This window comes from Palaemon carinicauda, chromosome 37, assembly GCF_036898095.1.
Source record: "Palaemon carinicauda isolate YSFRI2023 chromosome 37, ASM3689809v2, whole genome shotgun sequence".
Classification (NCBI taxonomy): Eukaryota; Metazoa; Arthropoda; class Malacostraca; order Decapoda; family Palaemonidae; genus Palaemon; species Palaemon carinicauda.
The window spans coordinates 43,530,985-43,552,813 of record NC_090761.1 but is presented as its reverse complement, the minus strand read 5'-3'; positions in this window follow the sequence as shown (position 1 = coordinate 43,552,813).

The window sequence follows — 21,829 nt, the reverse complement described above, 5'->3', positions numbered from 1 at the left end:
CAACTAGGGTTGTAGCTTAGCAATTAATAATAATAATAATAATAATAATAACAACAAATTATGAAAGCTATTTAGGCACAATTATACTAGTAAAGAAATATATTTTATGCATAAATTCCTCTTCCTTTTGTCGATCGTATATGTTAGAGTTTCGGCGATTTAGGTAACAGAGATCTCATCTCGCGCTAGGCTACCTGGCCTATGCGTTATAGTATACTTTCGACATTATCCCTGTTTACCCTCGTGTATCATTTTATCAATTCAACGGGAGATAGTACATCTCCTAGAATTATATAACTCGATACTTGTCTCCTGTGGAGATTTAAGGGTAATCCCTCCTTCCCTCTGAGTGCTGCAGTAGGCGACAACCCTATCTGGTCTTGCCATAGAGTAGTTCACTCCGGCTTGACTATGCTAGGGTTTTCTGTCTCCCACCTTTCCTGGCGAGATCCCGGCTTTGGTTTCGACAGAACCTCAGATTATTCAGTCTTTCTGCCGGCGGCAGAGCAGCAGGGTGAGTAGTCATTCCCTGCCAGCTTACAGCTGCTGGCATAGGAGGCTAAGCCTCCCTAGGCTGCACCTGAAGTGGTAGTATGATGCCGCCACCTTCTCCCCTGCGGTCTAAAAGACTATTCCTGTGTCAGCAGACCCTAGGCTGAAGAATAGATATTCTTCTGCCGCCTAGGAGGTTACCGATACTGAAACATTGTTTCTCTCTTGTGTGGAAGTGGTGGCAATCCTGCCTTCTTCTTCTACACTTGATAGATTCGGCAGACCCTAGGCTGAAGAATAGATATTCTTCTGCTGCCTAGGATGGCGCCAATACTGAAACATTGTTTCACTCGAGTGGAAGTGGCGACAATCCTGCCGCCTTCTTCAACACTTGATACGGGACCCTTTTCCCTTCCCCTCTCTGTCCTTTAGCGATGACTTAGCCACCGCAATCCTGTGGCCGTCGTCCTGCAATCTCACCGTTTGCCGGGTAGGTTGCAGCGCTGGCTGGGCTCCTACATAAGCAGCTGTTTAGTCACCCAGTCTTTCCCTTATGGACACAAGGCTCCGGGAAGGTTGTGCCGGCTATGACGGATGCCGGTGGGAGACCCTTCTGCTGCTGAAGGTTCTTCAGTCCTCCCTTGGACTGCCATCCACATTCCTGAAACCGGCGATGCCGGCAACAGATCTTGCCACGGCTGGATGGAAGCCTGAATAATGCATTCTCCCCTTCCATTGAACCCTCATTCTGGAGGAAGGCAGTAAGGTTATATACTTACACCCTTAATTATTGTAAACATACATTTTAACAAGGCAACCTTCACTCTATGCTTTTTCTCTCTCTGTCAGCTAGTGCCGCCAGATACTAACCCAGCCGACAGCATATAGCCTAAGCTGGTGCCGTCAGGTACTTACTCGGTCGGCGGCATGCCGACTGGACCAGTACCACCAGGTACTAAGGGTGGACTGTGCCGCCAGGTGCTAGCCCTGCCGGCTGAACTACAGTATATGATTATACAGTAGTCAGTATATTTGCAGTAGAGTATATATTGCAGATAGAAAACTATTGTATATATTATACAGTAGTTATTTTCCAACATATCTTGTATATCCTTGCACAGTCTTTTGCTGAGACCAATCCTATATTGAAAGAATAGAATTCCTTCAATACTCTGATTAGAAATCAGTTAGTAACTTACCCTACAATATTAAATAGTTTAGAGGGGTCAGTGGTAGTACACTTTTCTATTCCTAGAGCTTAGAACCCTTCTCTTTTGAGTTTTCCCTGATCAGGAAACTCTATAGTCTTAATATTTCGGGGGGAGGTCACAGCAATTGGCTGGGAGGGATACACAAGTATGTGTCTTTCCTAATTTCTAGTCCAGCCAGTGACATGCCGGCTGGACTGTGCCGCCAGGTGCTGGCCATGCCACCAACATGCCGGCTGAACTACAGTATATGATTATACAGTAACCAGTAGTATATTTGCAGTATATTATATACTGCAGACAGAAAACTATAGTATTTATTATACAGTAATTATTTTCCAACATACCTTGTGTATCCTTGTACAGTCTCTTGCTGAGATCAATCCTATATTGAAAGAATAGAATTCCTTCAATACTCTGATTAGATATCAGTTAATACTTACCCCACAATATTAAATAATTAAGAAGGGTCATGGCAGTGTACACTTTTTCTATCCTTAGAGGTTGGAACCCTTCTCTTTAGAGTTGCCCTGTCGGAAGTGTCTATGGACACTGAAAAGGATCTATTAAAGGATGATCCCGAGGAGGAGTCTACTCTACCTCCGGAAGAAGATGATGATGTTACCCTCGACATCTTCACCTTCTACCCCTCCATTGGACAACACGAGCCAGGCACTGGCCCATCTTACGGCTTTAATGGAGAACATTCGCAAACAAGGCGAAGCAAGGGAAGAGAGATTTGAGAGAGAGCTCCGTGAAGCTCCACTTATCGCCTCCCAAGGGTCATACAAGCGACTGAGACTCCAAGACCTCCCAACCTGCTCCAAAACCAATCCCTGGAGGTATGCGCATTTATGCCGATTACGAGCGGCAATCTCTACATCTCGGAGAAGATGGGAACTGTCCCCTTAGACGACATCCAGTTTTGGCCAAGCTTTAACGCTTACCCTGACTGCTTCATTTGACTGAAGCATGAACCAATGCCAAAAGAGATGGAACTGAAGGAGGTCATGGTTTTCAACCACGATAAAGCACAGGCTCTCTTGTCAAGTAGCCTGAGAAAGGCAAGCTATTCAGTTTCGAAAGTGTCCGCTTTGAGCAAGAAACACCGTACCTTTCTTGCTCCTGCTTCAATAGCCTTTCCTTTTACGTTGAAGGCATTTAAATCTGTTGCCAAGGCAGTGGAGGCAGGCAAACCATGCCCGGCACTAGAGGAATGCAGGCCTCAGTCGTTAGCCTTGCCCAAGCAGGAGAAGGAATGAAAGGAAGTCCACCTAACCTTCTCAGTAGGGAAACTGGACGCAGACATCGCTGGACGACAGTTTAGGGAGAATCTCCCTGAAATTTGACTTTCTCTTGCGCAAGGAACAAGAGACGAAGGAGAGACTTGCGGCCTCTTTATCCCTACAAAACTGCATAGAGATGTGTGCAGGCCAACGAAGTACGCCAGACATGCTCATGGTCCTGGTCAAAAGGCATATGGCCACCCTAGTAAAGGACCTGTATGCTTTTATGAAGGCTAGGAGAGACTGTAGAGAGTTCGTGTTTGCTGCTGCAACAGTGAAACATGAACCCCGGAAGCTGATATCTTCTAACATCTGGGGTAAAGACCTCTTCCCGAACGAAGTAGTCAAAGAGGTAGTCGAGAAAGCCATCACGGAGAATAGGAACCTTCTCCAGAAGTGGGGCATCTCTTCAAAGAGGAAGTCTTCCCCGGATGCGGGTCCCCAACCTAAAAGGAAGACGAAGAAGTCTAGATTTCCCCCTCTTTTAAGTATTTCTCGTTCCTCCTTTTATTGCTTTTCATTCTTTTTTTTTTTAGCTATTTCTCATTCCTCCTTTTATTGCTTTGCTTTCCTCTTTTAGCTATTTCCCGTTCCTCCTTTTAATGCTTTTCATTTTTTCTTTTTTAAGCTATTTCTCATTCCTCCTTTTATTGCTTTGCTTTCCCCTTTTAGCTTTTTCTCGGCATGCTCATGCACAGTTACTATGACCGCGGTGCCCCAAGTGTTGGCCCAAACACAAACCACCTTCCAAGTGGTGCCTCAACAGCTGTTTGCCCAGTCACCAGCATTCAACCCTGGGTTTGAGAGGCAGACCACTACCTTTCAGTTGAAAGGTAAAGGATCCAGACGGGGCTCCTCTAGACATCCCTCAAGAAGTAGGGGAGGACACGGTCGAGGAGGTAAACCCTCCGGTCAATCGAAGCAAGGAGATGCTTCCGGTAAGAGGGAGGCTCCAACAATTTCAGGATCATTGGACCTTTGATCGTTGAGCCCACGGCCTGATCAAGATTGGACTAGGATGGAAACGGAACAAGTCTCCACCATCATTTCCTCAATTCTTCCAACACTCCACCCCCGCATTAGAAAAATATACCCTAGAGCTCTTGTGCATACAGATGATAAGGAAAGCAAAGTCCACCAAATTCCAGGGAAGGCTATTTTGTGTTCCCAAGAAGGACTCAGACAAACTCAGAGTCATTCTGGACTTGTCACCACTCAACAAGTACATAGAAAACAGCAAATTCAGGATGTTAATCCTTCAACACATAAGGACCCTGTTACAAAAAGGGGCGTTCACAGTCTAGATAGACCTGACAGATGCCTATTGGCACCTTCTAGTCAGTCGCCCCCTCTCCTCCTACCTAGGATTCAAGTTACAGAAGATAACGTATGTTCTTAGAACCATACCATTTGGACTAAACATAGCCCCAAGTATCTTCATGAAACTTGCAGACGCAGTCGTGCAACAACTACGCCTAGAAGGTCTTCAGGTAGCAGCGTACCTGGACGACTGGCTGGTGCGGGCTTGTCTGCAAGTATCCAAAGAAGTGATCCAGTTCCCGGAACATCCGGGATGCAAGCTCAACTTCAAGAAGTCTCGATTCTCTCCATCTCAAAGGTTTCAATGGCAGGGAATTCATTGGAACCTGAGGTCACACACCGTCCCTCCATTCCCTCAGGGAAGAGGAAGGAGATCGCAGGGTCTGTCAAGAGACTACTGAAATCCGACAGGATTTAAAGACGCCAACAGGAAAGAGTACTGGGCTCTCTTCAGTTCGCAGCAGTAACAGACCCAGTGCTAATAGCACAGCTGAAAGAAGCGTCAGGAGTCTGGAGAAGATACGCATCAAACGCTCGAAGAGATCTAAAATGACCGATACCGGCCTTACTACGATCACTTCTCAACCCATGGTCGAAGGCCAAGAGCCTAATGAGGACCATGCCCTTGCAGCCACCTCTGCCGTCGATGACCATCCACATGGATGCCTCGACGGAAGAATGGGGCATTTACTCCCATTAAAGGAAAGTCCAAGGGACTTGGTCATCTCTGTTTAAGGCATTTCTCATCAACATTTTGGAAGCCATGGCAGTCCTCTTGACATTGGGAAAACTCTCCCCTCGCAGATCAGACCACATCAGGCTGATCTTGGACAGCGAAGTGATAGTGTGATGTCTGAACCGACAAGGTTCGAGATCATCCCATATCAACCATGTGATATTAGCTATCCTTTGTCTAGAGAGATGGCACCTATCAGCAGTTCACTTACAAAGGTTACGCAATGTGACAGCGGATGCTCTATTCAGGCTCAAGCCGATAGTGTCAGAATGGTCTCCAGATGCAGACTCATTCTCCTCCATCTTGGAACAAGTCCCGGGACTGCAGATCGACCTCTTCGCGATGAGCGACATCAAGAAACTAACTCGATATATAGCCCCATACGAGGACCCTCTAGAGGAGACAACGGACGCCATGTCCCTAGTTTGGAACGAATGTACCCGGATTTTCCTGTTCCTTCTATCCAATCTCCTGCTGAAGGTCCTCAACAAGCTGAGATCCTTCCAGGAAACGGCAGCTCTAGTGGCCCTAAGTGGCCCAAGAACAACTAGTGATGGAACTGAGACTGAGGCCGGCCCTTTTACCAAACCCAGCACTATCTCAATGGGTTCAGAAGTCGACTGTCTTCGCTTCATCATAGAGAACCCAAAACCTTCATCTCATGATTTTCTCACCTTAGCGGTTAAGAAAAGAATTGGGATTTCAAATGGCAGTATAGACTTCTTAGAAGAATACAAGTCTAAGTCAACTAGACGACAATATGAATCGTCTTGGAAAAAGTGGGTTGCTTTTGTTAAAGCAAAATGACCGAAAGAAATTTCAATAAACTTCTGTCTGTCCTTCTTTATCCACCTTCATGAACAAGGTCTGGCAGCCAACACGATAACTACGTGCAAGTCAGCCCTGACTAGATCTCTTCTATACGCCTTTCAAGTGGACCTGACGAACGAAATCTTTAACAAGATCCCGAAGGCATGCGCTAGACTTGGGCCTGCAGCTCCACCAAAGCCCATTTCATGGTCCTTGGACGAAGGTTCTACATTATGCTTCATCTGTGAACAATGAAGATTGTTCTCTCAAGGATCTAACCCAGAAGGTTATTTTCCTGTTCGCTATAGCCTCAGTGACTAGAGTTAGTGAAATACAAGCCCTATCAAGAAATGAGGGCCACATTCAGTTCACAGAAGTAGGAGAACTGAATCTCTTTCCTTATCCAACCTTTCTTGCCAAGAAAGAGCTACCCACTATGAGATGGGGTCCCTGGAGAATCTGCCCTCTGAAGGAAGATGTCTCTCTGTGTCCAGTAGTGTGTCTAAAGGTCTACCTTCATAGAACTTCAGACTTCAGGGGAGGACAGCTCTTCAAAGGAGAAACTTCAGGATCAAACTTATCCCTAAAACAACCGACGGCGAAGCTCACCTACTTCATTCGCATACCGGATCCTGACAGTACACCAGCAGGTCATGATCTGAGAAAAATTGCTTCATCACTGAACTTTTTTCAGTATATGGACTTTGAGCGTCTTCGCTCATATACTGGATGGAAATCATGCAGAGTGTTCTACAAACACTACGCAAAGCAAGTCCACGAACTGAAGCATTATGTGGTGGCGGCAGGTAGTGTATTAAAACCTGTCGTCTAGTGCTGCGATGAACAGTGAATTGATTGGGACTATCAATTAGGGTGAAAAAGTGTTGACACTTCCAGTGCAATACCTTTTAAGTGAGTGTCACCATGGTGACACTAAGACTGTTCAAAATCTCAGGTGTGGAATAATACAGATAACACTTGTGCCGTGTGTACATAGTACACAGTGTTGATAGTATAAAACATTTACTGAAAATTATATTAGAAAATTTTATCAAAAATTTTCAAATTTAGAGTGGCTCTCATCATTTCTTCCCTATCAGGGATGAAAATATTTTCTGTATACGTTGTACAGTACGTATAATTCCCTTAACACGTTACACTCGTTATTTCATTTGGTCATTTATTCGAAATATATGTCCATTAGAGTGTAATTGAGTCTTATTTCGCCTTGCAATTAGCACAATAAATATGCCAGAGTTCCCTTACTTATTTAACCTCATACGATTGTATGCTTACAAAACGGATTTTGAGCGAAGCGAAAAATCAATTTTTGGGCGAGATAGCCATGTCGTCCTGATGGAAGGTTCCTATAAGTAGCTTCCAAGGGATATTTGAACTACAGTGATATTCCCAGAGAATTTACCTTTAGGTCTCCAGAATTCCAACTCCTGGCGTGAATATCCTTAAAACTTCTCTTAAGGATATCGCATAAATCAGGGGACGTATATCTTGATACAACACATAGCAATCTTCACCCCTAATAGCGTTTTCGTTTCGAGGGGGAAGAGTGGCAAATTAGAAGGGGAGCCATTATCAAGGTTACCCTTCCTCCCATACTACTATTGAGCATCTAGATGGCGGTTATTCATAGTAGCATTGAGCATGGTGCTACAGATATAGTAGTTTCGGGAGGGATCCTGCCAAGGCCTTTTCTATAGAAAAGGAGGGCGGGTCCATCAGGACGACATGGCTATCTCACCCAAAAATATCCGTTTTTTGGGCTCAAGCCATGTCGTCCTGTGATCCGTCATTACCACTAATCATAGACAATGTTAGTGCTTCCTGACCCCTGCAGGGAAGAGTCATACTAGACAGTAGAAAAGGGGCCTCAAAGTTAGCATATATTGTATGAACAAACATAAGTATCCACCAGATATACAAACGGTCACACGGTTTGTATATGTTGTTGGAACAATATACTGTAAGTGTCAACTATATCCATTGTTTGTAAGCATACAATGATATGAAGTTTACTTAAATAAATAAGTAAGAGAACTCTTGCATATTTAATGTGCAAATTGCAGGGCGAAATAGGATGCAATTACATTCTAATAGACATTTATTTCGAATAAATAACTAAATGGAATAACGAGTGAAACGAATGTAACGTGTTAAAGGAATTATACGTGCAACGTTTACAGAAAATATTTTTCCTCCATGAAAGGGAAGAAATGATGAGTGCCACTCTAAAACTGAAAATTTTGCTAAATTTTCCCAATATAAATTCTGTAAATGTTGTATACTATAAACACTGCGTACTACGTACACACGGCACAAGTGTTATCTGTATAATTCCATACCTGAGATTTTGAACAGTCTTAGTGTCACAATGGTGACACTCACTTAAAAGGTATCGCACTGGAAGTGTCAACACCTTTTCACCATAATTGATAGTCCCAATCAATTAACTGTTCATCGCAGCACTAGACAACAGGTTTTAATACACTACCTGCTGCCGCCACATAATGCTTCAGTTCCTGGACTTTCTTAGCGTAGTGTTTGTAGAACACTGGATGATTTCCATCCAGTATATGAGCGAAGATGCTCAAAGTCTATATACTGAAAAAAGTTCAGTGATGAAGCAATTTTCCTCGGATCATGACCTGCGGGTGTACTGTCAGGATCCGCTCTGCGAATGAATTAGGTGAGATTCGCCCTCAGTTGTTTTAGGGATAAGTTTGATCCTGAGGTTTCTCCTTTGAAGAGCTGTCCTCCCCTGAAATCTTTAGTTCTACGAAGATAGACCTTTGGACACACTACTGGACACAGAGAGATATCTTCCTTCAGACCGCAGATTCTCCAGGGACCCCATCTTTTAGTGGGTAGCTCGTTCTTGGCGAGAAAAGCTGGATCAGGAAAGAGACTCAGTTCTCCCACTTCTGTGAACTGAATGTGGCCCTCATTTCTTGATAGGGCTACTATTTTACTAATTCTAGCCCCTGAGGCTATAGCGAACAGGAAAATAACCTTCTGGGTTAGATCCTTGAGAAAACAATCTTCATTGTTCACAGATGAAGCATAATGTAGAACCTTGTCCAAAGACCATGAGATGGGCTTCGGAGGAGCTGCAGGCCTAAGTCTAGCGCATGCCTTTGGGATCTTGTTAAAGATTTCGTTCGTCAGATCCACTTGAAAGGCATATAAAAGAGGTCTAGTGAAGGCTGACTTACACGTACTTATCGTGTTAGCTGCCAGACCTTGATTATGAAGGTGGATAAAGAAGGACAGACAGAAGTCTATTGAAATTTCTTTCAGTCCTTTTGCTTTAACAAAAGCAACCCACTTTTTCCAAACGATTTATATTGTCTTTTAGTTGACTTAGACTTGTATTCTTCTAAGAAGTCTATACTGCCATTTGAGATCCCAAATCTTTTCTTAACCGCTAGGGCGAGAAAATCATGAAATGAAGGTTTTGGGTTCTCTGTGATGAATGGAAGACAGATAACTTCTGAACCCTTTGAGATAGTGCTGGGTTCGGTACAAGGGCCGGCCTCAGCCTCAGTTTCCTCACTAGAGGGAACCAGTTGCTCTTGGGCTATTTGGGAGCCACTAGAGCTGCTGTTCTTTGGAAGTATGTCAGCAGTTTGAGGACCTTCAGCAGGAGATTGGATGGAAGGAACAGGAATTTCCGGGTCCATCCGTTCCAAATTAGGGCCATGGCGTCCGTTATCTCCTCTAGAGGGTCCTCGTATGGGACTACATATCGAGGAAGTTTCTTGATGACGCTCATCACGAAGAGGTCGATCTGCAGTTCCGGGACTTGTTCCAAGATGGAAGAGAATGAGTCTGCGCCTGTGGACCATTCTGACTCTATCGGCTTGAGCCTGAGTAGAGCATCTGCTGGCACATTGCGGATCATTTGTAAGTGAACTGCTGATAGGTGCCATCTCTTTAGGCAAGGGATGGCTAATATCACATGGATTATATGGGACGATCTCGAGCCTTTTCGGTTCAGATATCTCACTATCACTTCCCTGTCCAAGATCAGCCTGATGAGGGCTGATCTGCGTGGAGAGAGTTTTCCCAACGTCAACAGGACTGCCATGGCTTCCAAAAGGTAGATGAGAAGGGCCTTGAACAGAGATGACCAAGTCCCTTGGACTTTCCTTTGATGGGAGTGAAATCCCCATTCTTCCGTCGAGGCATCCATGTGGACGATCTTTGACGGTAGAGGTGGTTGCAAGGGCACAGTCCTCATTAGGCTCTTGACCTTCAACCATGGGTAGAAAAGTGATCAAAGTAAGGCCGACATCGGTCATTTTAGATCTCTTCGAGCGTTTGATGCGTAACTTCTCCAGACTCCTGACGCGACTTTCAGCTGTGCTCTTAACACTGGGTCTGTCACTGCTGCGAACTGGAGAGAGAGTTCAGTACTCTTTCCTGCTAGCGTCTTGAAATCCAGTCGGATTACAACAGTCTCTTGACCGACCCTGCGATCTCCTCCTTCTTACCTAAGGGAAAGGAGAGACAATGTGACCTCAGGTTCCAATGGTTTTCCAGCCATTGAAACCTTTGAGCTGGAGAGAGTCGAGACTTCTTGAAGTTGATTTTGCATCCCAGATATTCCAGGAACTGGGTTACTTCTTTGGATGCTTGCAGACCAGCCGCTTTGGGTGCTGCCCGCACCAGCCAGTCGTTCAGGTACTTTGTTACCTGAACAGTTTCTAAGTGTGGTTGTTGCACGACTGCGTCTGCCAATTTCGTTAAGATACTTGGGACTATGTTTAGTCCGAAGAGTATGGCTCTTAAAACATACTTTATCTTCTGTAACTTGAATCCTAGGTAGGAGGAGAGGGGGCGACTGACTAGAAGATGCCAATAGGCATTTGTTAGGTCTATCGAGACTGTGAGTGCCCCTTTTTTTAACAGGGTCCTTATTTGTAGAACGATAAACATCCTGAACTTGCTGTTACTTATGAACTTGTTGAGTGGCAACAAGTCCAGAATGACTTCTTGGGAACACAAAACTGCCTTCCCTGGAATTTGATGGACTTTGCTTTCCTTATAACCTGTATGCTCAAGAGCTATAGGGTATACTCTTCTAATACGGGGTTGGAGTGTTGGAAGAGTTGAGGAAATGATGGTGGAGACATGACTAGTTTCCATCCTAGTCCAATCTTGATTGGGCCTTGGGCCCAAGGATCGAAGGTCCAACAATCCTGTTGGAGCCTCCCTCCTACCGGAAGCGTCTCCTTGCTTCGATTGATCGGAGGGTTTACCCCCTCGACCGCCTACCTGGGGCACCGCGGTCATAGAAACAGTGGGATGTTGTTGAGCAGGCCAAGGGAAATGTCTAGACTTCTTTGTCTTCCTTTTAGGTTGGGGACCCACATTCGGGGAAAACTTCCTCTTTGAAGAGATGCCCCTCTTCTGGAGAAGGTTCCTCTTCTCCGTGATGGCTTTCTCAACTACCTCTTTGACTACTTCGTTTGGAAAGAGGTCTTTACCCCAGATGTTGGAAGATATCAGCTTCCTAGGTTCACGTTTCACTGTTGCAGTAGACAACACAAACTCCCTACAGGCTCTCCTAGCCTTCACAAAAGCATACAGGTTTTTTACTTAGGTGGCCATATGCATTTTAGCCAGGACCATGAGCATGTCTGGGGTACTTCGTTGGCCTGCACACACCTCTATGCAGTTTTGTAGGGATAAAGAGGCCGCAAGTCTCTCCTTCGTCTCTTGTTCCTTGCACAAGAGAAACTCAGAAAGTTTAGGGAGATTCTCGCTAAATTGTCGTCCAGCGATGTCCGCGTCCAGTTTCCCTACTGAGAAGGTTAGGTGGACTTCCTTCTATTCCTTCTCCTGCATGGGCAAGGCTAGTGATAGAGGCCTGCACTCCTCAAGTGCAGGGCATGGTTTGCCTGCCTCCACTGCCTTGGTAACAGATTTAAATGCCTTCCACGTAAAGGGGAATGCTATTGAAGCAGGAGCAAGAAAGGTACGGTGTTTCTTGCTCAAGGTGGACACTTTCAACACCGAATAACCCGCCTTTCTAAGGCTACTTGACAAGAGAGCCTGTGCCTTATCTTGGTCGAAAACCATGACTTCCTTTGGTTCTGTCTCCTCTTTTGACATTGGTTCATGCTTCGGTCGAATGAAGCATTTAGGGAAAGCGTTAAAGCTTGACACAAAACTGGATGTCGTGTAAGGGGACAGTTCCCATCTTCTCTGAGATGTTGAATTTACCGTTCAAAATCGGCATAAGCTCCGCATACCTCCAGGGATTGGTTTTGGAGCAGGTCAGGAGGTCTTGGTCTCTGGGTCGCTTGAATGACCCTTGGGAGGCGATAAGTGGAGCTTCACGGAGCTCTCTCTTGAATTTTGCTTCCCTTGTTTCCCCTCATTTGCGAATGTTCTCCCTTAAATCCGTAAGATGGGCCATTGCCTGGCTCGTGTTGTCCAATGGAGGGGTAGAAGGTGAAGATGTCTAGGGTAACGGCTCCGGTGCCGGCACAGACGGAAGGAATTCCGATACGACATCGTAATCTTCTTCCAGAGGTGCCTCCCTGCCATCCGTCTCGATGGTTTTCTTGAGTCCTTCTTGGGAACACAAAACTGCCTTCCCTGGAATTTGATGGACTTTGCTTTCCTTATAACCTGTATGTTCCAGAGCTATAGGGTATACTCTTCTAATACGGGGTTGGAGTGTTGGAAGAGTTGAGAAAATGATGGTGGAGACATGACTAGTTTCCATCCTAGTCCAATCTTGATTGGGCCTTGGGCCCAAGGATCGAAGGTCCAACAATCCTGTTGGAGCCTCCCTCCTACCGGAAGCGTCTCCTTGCTTCGATTGATCGGAGGGTTTACCCCCTCGACCGCCTACCTGGGGCACCGCGGTCATAGAAACAGTGGGATGTTGTTGAGCAGGCCAAGGGAAATGTCTAGACTTCTTTGTTTTCCTTTTAGGTTGGGGACCCACATCCGGGGAAGACTTCCTCTTTGAAGAGATGCCCCTCTTCTGGAGAAGGTTCCTCTTCTCCGTGATGGCTTTCTCAACTACCTCTTTGACTACTTCGTTTGGAAAGAGGTCTTTACCCCAGATGTTGAAAGATATCAGCATCCTAGGTTCACGTTTCACTGTTGCAGTAGACAACACAAACTCCCTACAGGCTCTCCTAGCCTTCACAAAAGCATACAGGTCTTTTACTTAGGTGGTCATATGCATTTTAGCCAGGACCATGAGTATGTCTGGGGTACTTCGTTGGCCTGCACACATCTCTATGCAGTTTTGTAGGGATAAAGAGGCCGCAAGACTCTCCTTCGTCTCTTGTTCCTTGCACAAGAGAAACTCAGAAATTTTAGGGAGATTCTCGCTAAATTGTTGTCCAGCGATGTCTGCGTCCAGTTTCCCTACTGAGAAGGTTATGTGGACTTCCTTCTATTCCTTCTCCTGCATGGGCAAGGCTACTGATAGAAGCCTGCACTCCTCAAGTGCAGGGCATGGTTTGCCTGCCTCCACTGCCTTGGTAACAGATTTAAATGCCTTCCACGTAAAGGGGAATGCTATTGAAGCAGGAGCAAGAAAGGTACGGTGTTTCTTGCTCAAGGTGGACACTTTCAACACCGAATAACCCGCCTTTCTAAGGCTACTTGACAAGAGAGCCTGTGCCTTATCTTGGTCGAAAACTATGACTTCCTTTGGTTCTGTCTCCTCTTTTGACATTGGTTCATGCTTCAGTCGAATGAAGCATTTAGGGAAAGCGTTAAAGCTTGACCAAAACTGGATGTCGTGTAAGGGGACAGTTCCCATCTTCTCTGAGATGTTGAATTTACCGTTCAAAATCGGCATAAGCTCCGCATACCTCCATGGATTGGTTTTGGAGCAGGTCAGGAGGTCTTGGTCTCTGGGTCGCTTGAATGACCCTTGGGAGGCGATAAGTGGAGCTTCACGGAGCTCTCTCTTGAATTTCGCTTCACTTGTTTCCCCTCATTTGCGAATGTTCTCCCTTAAATCCGTAAGATGGGCCAGCCCCTGGCTCGTGTTGTCCAATGGAGGGGTAGAAGGTGAAGATGTCTAGGGTAATGGCTCCGGGGCCGGCACAGACGGAAGGAATTCCGATACGACATCGTAATCTTCTTCCAGAGGTGCCTCCCTGCCATCAGTCTCGATGGTTTTCTTGAGTCCTTCTTGGGAACACAAAACTGCCTTCCCTGGAATTTGATGGACTTTGCTTTCCTTATAACCTGTATGTTCCAGAGCTATAGTGTATACTCTTCTAATACGGGGTTGGAGTGTTGGAAGAGTTGAGGAAATGATGGTGGAGACATGACTAGTTTCCATCCTAGTCCAATCTTGATTGGGCCTTGGGCCCAAGGATCGAAGGTCCAACAATCCTGTTGGAGCCTCCCTCCTACCGGAAGCGTCTCCTTGCTTCGATTGATCGGAGGGTTTACCTCCTCGACCGCCTACCTGGGGCACCGCGGTCATAGAAACAGTGGGATGTTGTTGAGCAGGCCAAGGGAAATGTCTAGACTTCTTTGTCTTCCTTTTAGGTTGGGGACCCACATCCGGGGAAGACTTCCTCTTTGAAGAGATGCCCCGCTTCTGGAGAAGGTTCCTCTTCTCCGTGATGGCTTTCTCAACTACCTCTTTGACTACTTCGTTTGGAAAGAGGTCTTTACCCCAGATGTTGGAAGATATCAGCTTCCTAGGTTCACGTTTCACTGTTGCAGTAGCAAACACAAACTCCCTACAGGCTCTCCTAGCCTTCACAAAAGCATACAGGTCTTTTACTTAGGTGGCCATATGCATTTTAGCCAGGACCATGAGCATGTCTGGGGTACTTCGTTGGCCTGCACACATCTCTATGCAGTTTTGTAGGGATAAAGAGGCCGCAAGTCTCTCCTTCGTCTCTTGTTCCTTGCATAAGAGAAACTCAGAAAGTTTAGGGAGATTCTCGCTAAATTGTCGTCCAGCGATGTCCGCGTCCAGTTTCCCTACTGAGAAGGTTAGGTGGACTTCCTTCTATTCCTTCTCCTACATGGGCAAGGCTACTGATAGAGGCCTGCACTCCTCAAGTGCAGGGCATGGTTTGCCTGCCTCCACTGCCTTGGTAACAGATTTAAATGCCTTCCACATAAAGGGGAATGCTATTGAAGCAGGAACAAGAAAGGTACGGTGTTTCTTGCTCAAGGCGGAAACTTTCAACACCGAATAACCCGCCTTTCTAAGGCTACTTGACAAGAGAGCCTGTGCCTTATCTTGGTCGAAAACCATGACTTCCTTTGGTTCTGTCTCCTCTTTTGACATTGGTTCATGCTTCAGTCGAATGAAGCATTTAGGGAAAGCGTTAAAGCTTGACCAAAACTGGATGTCGTGTAAGGGGACAGTTCCCATCTTCTCTGAGATGTTGAATTTACCGTTCAAAATCGGTATAAGCTCCGCATACCTCCATGGATTGGTTTTGGAGCAGGTCAGGAGGTCTTGGTCTCTGGGTCGCTTGAATGACCCTTGGGAGGCGATAAGTGGAGCTTCACGGAGCTCTCTCTTGAATTTCGCTTCCCTTGTTTCACCTCATTTGCGAATGTTCTCCCTTAAATCCGTAAGATGGGCCAGCGCCTGGCTCGTGTTGTCCAATGGAGGGGTAGAAGGTGAAGATGTCTAGGGTAACGGCTCCGGGGCCGGCACAGACGGAAGGAATTCCGATACGACATCGTAATCTTCTTCCAGAGGTGCCTCCCTGCCATCCGTCTCGATGGTTTTCTTGAGTCCTTCTTGGGAACACAAAACTGCCTTCCCTGGAATTTGATGGACTTTGCTTTCCTTATAACCTGTATGCTCCAGAGCTATAGGGTATACTCTTCTAATATGGGATTGGAGTGTTGGAAGAGTTGAGGAAATGATGGTGGAGACATGACTAGTTTCCATCCTAGTCCAATCTTGATTGGGCCTTGGGCCCAAGGATCGAAGGTCCAACAATCCTGTTAGAGCCTCCCTCCTACCGGAAGCTTCTCCTTGCTTCGATGTATTGGAGGGTTTACCTCCTCGACCGCCTACCTGGGGCACCGCGGTCATAGAAACAGTGGGATGTTGTTGAGCAGGCCAAGGGAAATGTCTAGACTTCTTTGTTTTCCTTTTAGGTTGGGGACCCACATCCGGGGAAGACTTCCTCTTTGAAGAGATGCCCCACTTCTGGAGAAGGTTCCTCTTTTCCGTGATGGCTTTCTCAACTACCTCTTTGACTACTTCGTTTGGAAAGAGGTCTTTACCCCAGATGTTGGAAGATATCAGCTTCCTAGGTTCACGTTTCAATGTTGCAGTAGACAACACAAACTCCCTACAGGCTCTCCTAGCCTTCACAAAAGCATACAGGTCTTTTACTTAGGTGGCCATATGCATTTTAGCCAGGACCATGAGCATGTCTGGGGTACTTCGGTGGCCTGCACACATCTCTATGCAGTTTTTTAGGGATAAAGAGGCCGCAAGTCTCTCCTTCGTCTCTTGTTCCTTGCACAAGAGAAACTCAGAAAGTTTAGGGAGATTCTCGCTAAATTGTCGTCCAGCGATGTCCGCGTCCAGTTTCCCTACTGAGAAGGTTATGTGGACTTCCTTCTATTCCTTCTCCTGCATGGGCAAGGCTAGTGATAGAGGCCTGCACTCCTCAAGTGCAGGGCATGGTTTGCCTGCCTCTACTGCCTTGGTAACAGATTTAAATGCCTTCCACGTAAAGGGGAATGCTATTGAAGCAGGAGCAAGAAAGGTACGGTGTTTCTTGCTCAAGGCGGACACTTTCAACATCGAATAACCCGCCTTTCTAAGGCTACTTGACAAGAGAGCCTGTGCCTTATTTGTGTCGAAAACCATGACTTCCTTTGGTTCTGTCTCCTCTTTTGACATTGGTTCATGCTTCAGTCGAATGAAACATTTAGGAAAAGCGTTAAAGCTTGACACAAAACTGGATGTCGTGTAAGGGGACAGTTCCCATCTTCTCTGAGATGTTGAATTTACCGTTCAAAATCGGCATAAGCTCCGCATACCTCCAGGGATTGGTTTTGGTGCAGGTCAGGAGGTCTTGTTCTCTGGGTTGCTTGAATGACCCTTGGGAGGCGATAAATGGAGCTTTCTCTTGAATTTCGCTTCCCTTGTTTCGCCTCATTTGCGAGTGTTCTCCCTTAAATCCGTAAGATGGGCCAGCGCCTGGCTCGTATTGTCCAATGGAGGGGTAGAAGGTGAAGATGTCTACGGTAACGGCTCCGGGGCCGGCACAGACGGAAGGAATTCCGATACGACATCGTAATCTTCTTCCAGAGGTGCCTCCCTGCCATCCGTCTCGATGGTTTTCCTGAGTCCTTCTTGGGAACACAAAACTGCCTTCCCTGGAATTTGATGGACTTTGCTTTCCTTATAACCTGTATGCTCCAGAGCTATAGGGTATACTCTTCTAATACGGGGTTGGAGTGTTGGAAGAGTTGAGGAAATGATGGTGGAGACATGACTAGTTTCCATCCTAGTGCAATCTTAATTGGGCCTTGGGCCCAAGGATCGAAGGTCCAACAATCCTGTTGGAGCCTCCCTCCTACCGGAAGCGTCTCCTTGCTTCGATTGATCGGAGGGTTTACCTCCTCGACCGCCTACCTGGGGCACCGCGGTCATAGAAACAGTGGGATGTTGTTGAGCAGGCCAAGGGAAATGTCTAGACTTCTTTGTCTTCCTTTTAGGTTGGGGACCCACATTCGGGGAAGACTTCCTCTTTGAAGAGATGCCCCACTTCTGGAGAAGGTTAGTGAGGCTAGTCTGGCTTGTGGGCGTGGGGCCGTTTTCATAAACTAATTAATCAAGGGTAATGAGAGTTGACTGTAGTTGAAACAATTGTTTATATTTATGAATTTTTTTTTTTACGAGAGCACTGTATTCTAAATTTCATTTCAGGAAGTGGAGCCAATGTACAGGGAGTGTGATCACCTTCATATAGTTGCTCTCACTGCTGCCCTTGGTGTTGGAGTTAGAGTCATGTACCTAGATAGAGGAGACGGCGCAACTGTTGCAACACATGATTTCCCTGAAGACAAAGAGCCTATCATTCACCTTTTATATAGACCTGGACATTATGATGTATTGTTTAAGGCATAATACTTTTGTTAATTAGATTCTTTTCTCTTTTTATATAAATAGGGTATACATTATAGTATCTCACTCACTTGGCTTTTGAGTATCACCGTTACTTTATCTTGAAAATCCTCTGTTATTTAGTAGAATCTGCAAAAGAATTTTCTTTTAAAGTTTTATTGAATCTTAGCTCTCTAAAAATAAACTTGCTTTTAGGTCTTCTACATTTGCATAGATCCTCAAATGTGAGTACTGTATTTCGATGAAACAAGGTTTCTGAGAAATTTTAAAGCTACTTAACAAAAATCTGACAATGATGGGAGCATAAGAATAAAAATGAGGGCAAATGTGTCGTTTTATGAAGCTGAAATTGCATGCATTTTTATTAGCATTTTTTTTATGAGGGTTTGAATAACAGAAAGAATCTTAGCCATTTACAAGGCTGTTTAAAATACTGTTTTTCAATTTGGAATATGGGATGTTCTGTATTTTTTTATGATATTTGAGGCAATTTCAGTTATTCTATATTAAAAATATTTGCATGGCTACCATATTTATTTTTTAAAGAAGTGTGCTGATGAGCTCCAATAACGAGTGAGGAAAGTTTACATGATCGAGTATTAAAACCTGTGAAGGAATGATGTAAGTGGTTGACTCTTGAGTTAACTATGTCCACTCAACATGTGGGGCAATAAGAAATCTAGTGTGAGTTACAAGGATGAGAAAGTGGAGTTCAAATGCAATATTAGGTGTTGTCTAGAGCACTGCCCATAATAGTTCATACAATACCATTTGACAGATTTGAAGTCATTTATTATAAGGAAACATTTTTATTCAACTTCATCAAATCCAGCAGTTTGTAAAATGTGTCTCGGATATGAGGGCAGTAGCTGATAAGAAGGCAGTGGGGTCATTTTAAAATCAAGAGCTGTTCAGGAGAGAAGTTTGTGGTTGCATCTTGAGAGCACATTGAGCCTCCTAGTAGACTTATCCAGGCTACTGATGTGAGCCTCTCATGATATATTTTTTTTTCATGTTCTACCTAATTGTGTGATGGGTTTCAATTTTCCATTTTCAAAATCAATTGAAATCAAACGGTAGAGATGAAATTGATCTTGAAGTGCAAACAAAACCAGGTTTCATTAGTACCATTTAGAAGTATGCAATAGATATAGAATTATGCCATGGCAATGATGGTGAGAGAAGCATCTGCATAAGAATAGGTAAGCAATACAGGGTTTGAAGGATTTTATTGATTAAAAGAAGGGAAATATAGTCAACAAAGGTTTTGGAGGAACTTATTTATTAAAAGAGCAGAAATAAAGAGATAACAGATCTTGTAAGGGTACTACTAGAGATAGGGTAGGTTTAAGATAGAAGGATCATGTACAAGAACAAACCAGATGTTAAGTGAGAAAAGTTACCAGATGATTTTATCCTACTATTTTATATTTTTGTTGGTGAAGAGAGGCTGTTGTGCCTTGCAAACTATTTAGGAAGACAAAAACAGTTTTTTTTTTTTTCCAAATACTTCAGCTTTGATAGAAGTGAGAACAATAGGGAAAGAGTAGGTCTCATTAAAGGTAGTCATCATCTTTGAAAACAAGGAGTACAAGTTTGTGCTTCAAACTAATGAATAATTAACCAAGTTTATAACAAGGAAGGAAAGGTGACTAATAAGGCAAGTTCATTTGCAAGTTACTAGCACTTGTTACAGGACATAACGTAATTTTTATAAAATATAAATTATAAACATAATTTATTGAGTTTTATCAGTGACTAGGTCCTTATGCATGTACACTTCTGGTCATGATTAACTAATGAGCAACAGCTTAATAAAAGGGTTGCAAAGCAGGGCTTTAGTCTGTTAGTTATGTTCCTAGTTTTCTCATTATGTAGAGAGTATTTGGTCATTTAGGATAGGGGTGAAAGAAAAGCTTTTGGAATTGCTTTTTTCTAATAAATTCTATTAAACATATACAATAGTATGTTAAAATTTGTGCCGTTATCCAATAGGATCAATATTAAATTTAAATATTTAGGCAACTCTTCTGGCAGCCAAGTAGTGGAAAATTCTTTGCACAAAATTTTATTACTTTCTAGAAACTTATTCCTGTAAGTCAGTAAAGGCATTCCTTCTTGCATTTCTTTCCTGACTTACAGAAACTGGTGTCTTGATTTTACTCCTTCTCAAAGCCAACATACACACGTAGATATAGCTGAGTTTTCATAATTGAAATTGTCACCTTTACTTTTCAGACCTATGAATTGTCTTCGCACTGCAGTTAGTTGCGTATTAATGTCTTCTTCACAAACTTTTCTTTCACGTTACCTCATTCACTTATTGCATTACAGTATTAAGATTGTCACTAATCTTATCTCGTTAATTGTATCTTACTTTTACGTTCCTTCTATTGTTATTATAATAGGTCTGTTAATTAGCTACGATTAATGTTAATATAAGATTTTTGCAGTTATGTATATTAGCTTTAGATGGATATAGTATTCATACCAGTATTTATACATATAGACGGGAGTATTTTTAACTTGTAGTTTTTATTTTGGTCAAGGTAGAAATATTAAGTCTTAGATATGAAGGTTCTAGCATTTGGATTTCATCACAAGCTGTCTAAGGGATTAGTAACTTATTTTGATTTGTCTGTTTGAATGTTGATAGAACTTGATTATCAAAGCTGTGATAAAACACTGTAATGTGAGAGATACAGTTTTTATTTAGTTAACCTTTGTATGGATTTCTTATGAAAGTACAACTTAACTTTCTTATATAATGTGTATCTAAATGTCTAGCAGAGAAATTAGAATATGAAATGTATATTGTTTGCATAATAGATTATCTCATGGAACACATTTAAATAAAATCAAAATTTGGTTATTTATATGTCTATAACCTATCAGATATTCATACATAAATAGAAACCCTTGGTATAATCAAACTGAGATTTTATGGTACTGCCAAGAGGCCATTTTAAGATGTAAAACAAATAATCCGTAAAAGCTAATTTCTTTTATTATAGCCTATTTGTGTGTGCAGAAATTATACACTTAAAGGTTGCTCATGTTTGGCAGAGGTAAGGGACAGTGACAATTCCCTGGAGAATGGCCTTTTTTTATTTATGGTCAGTGCCCAAGGCCCCTCTCCATCAAGCTAGAGGAAGACCAGATACATTTAGTTGGTTGATGCTTGGTTTAAAGGCTGCTCATGAATGACAGAGGCAGGGGACAGTGACATTGCCCTATCAAGCAAGACTGTGCCCTAGAGACTGACCATAGATACATATGATCAGTGCCCAAGCCCACTGTCCACCCAAGCTAGGACCAAGTAGGGCCAGGTAATGGCTGTTGATGACTCGGCAGATAGACCTTAGTCTCCCCCAAACCCCACTTCCTAAGCTCACCAGGATGGTGAGGTTGCAGCGACCAAAGGACTAATAAGTTTGAGCGGGACTCGAACCCCAGTCTGACGTTCATCAGTCAGGGACAGTACCACATCGGCCACCACAACCTTGGTAAATGCTTTTCCCTGCTCCTCAGAAGCTAGCTCACCTCGAACATATTATACCATAGACAAGATGGTGGCGCTTGACTGACTGCACAACTACCAGAGCTGCCACCAGAGGACCAAGAACTAAATGTTGAAGGACTTGTTGGTATACTTACTAGAATGGAGAACTGAAAAGGTTGTTTGTCACTTTCAGACTCAATCACCTATCCAACTGCAAGATTTTTTGGAAGGCTAAACTGGGACCTATTCCTTATGACTTTGTGAGTGCCAAGTTCAAGCTAGTACCTCAAACCTTGAAATGGTTGAAGCAAATGCTATTTGATTGTCTCACAAAGCAAGGGAGAGAGT